This window comes from Lolium perenne, chromosome 1, assembly GCF_019359855.2.
Source record: "Lolium perenne isolate Kyuss_39 chromosome 1, Kyuss_2.0, whole genome shotgun sequence".
NCBI lineage: Eukaryota > Viridiplantae > Streptophyta > Magnoliopsida > Poales > Poaceae > Lolium > Lolium perenne.
This window is the reverse complement of record NC_067244.2, coordinates 66,299,724-66,301,217: the sequence shown is the minus strand read 5'-3', so window position 1 is coordinate 66,301,217 and position 1,494 is coordinate 66,299,724.

Here is a 1,494-nt window from a genome sequence, read left to right as displayed (position 1 = left end):
CCTCGTCATCGTCGGTGCTCGCCGGCTGCGCCTTGGTCTTCGCTTTCGCGTCCGCCTCCGCCTTCACACGGGCCACCACCATCGTCGCCTCCTCAGACCCTTCCTCCTCTGCCTCCTCCTCCTCGGCCTACCATTCCTCTGTGTTGTCCAGTGGCGGCGGGGATTCATCGCCGTTGCTGGGCGTCCGGACTCTGTCCCACCAATGAGGCCATCCTGGAGGCTTGCCCTCGCTGGAGGTGTCAGATGGAAGGCCAGAGATGTAGCTCATCGTGAGAAGCTTGGATGAATGGCAGCCGATTGAAGATCCGAAAGCGCCTACGTACGGGTCTTATTGAGCGCGGATGAACGGCGGCGCAGAAGTCGAAGAGAGCGGTGGTTGCTCTTCCGAGGAGTTCGCGCTCCATTCCGGCGGTTGGCGCGTCGGTCGACGCGGTTGCCAATGCGACGGTTCCCCTTCCCGGCAACTGCACCGTCGCTAGGTAGGCGGCGGTTGAGCATCCAAGCCGCTGACGCGTCTGGCCCGCGCCTCCTAGCCTCTCCTTTTGTTGTGTCTGGTGTGCCCGGAGCGTCCCTGTGAAGCGGGGACGGGCTCGGGGCGCCGGACAACGTATTGGGCCGCGCTAGACAAAAAGGGTCTTTGGGGCGCGCGGTTGGGAACGATTTTTGCCTAGCACGCCCCAAATACCTTTGGGGAACGGTTTGGGAAACGTGAGTGAATATGCTCTAAGTTTTGTTGTTTCTCTGCTCAAGCGCCTAAACTAGCACCTAGCATTGTACATGCCCTAATGGGCCAAAAATCCCACGCCACAAATCAAGCTCCAGATTAAATGGAAAAAACGACCCAAGCATATCAGGTAATCACGACCCATGCATATCAGGCAGGTAATCACGACCCAGGTATCAGCAAAAGGAAAAGCTCTCATTCCGCCCCTTCCCTTCTCTTTTCTCTGCTACAGTAGTTGAGAGACCCTTCTCTCCCGCCGAGCCGCTCCGATGTCCTCTCCGCCGGAATAGTCTAGCACCAGCAGCAGTAGCAAGAACAATCTAGCACCAGCAGCAGTTGCAAGAACAATCTAGCAGGCCATGAGCATCATAAAGTGCTCATGAGCTATTGCACATGAGTCACAACAGCAGTAGAGAGCACAAGAAAGCAGCCAAATTTAGCACAAAGAAGATAAAGACAAAGATGGCAGCAACTCCAGGAGAAGAAGCAACCATGGCCTAAGCTAGACCAAGAGGTGAAGGAGGAGCTAGATCCGGTGTCCTGGCAAGGCCAGCACACCAAGGAGATGGATGCAAGAGCATCCAGAGCAAGGGAGGAGGAAGAACAGGGAAAGAAAAGACGGAGGCGAAAATACCTGGGAGCACGAGCTCGTCGACGCAGCCATGGCGGATGCAGCGGCACAGACCAGGCCACGGCAGCGCCAAGCCGCAGCCAGGCCAGGCCACGTCGAGCACAACCGCGCCCAGCACCACACCAGCATAGCCGTCGAT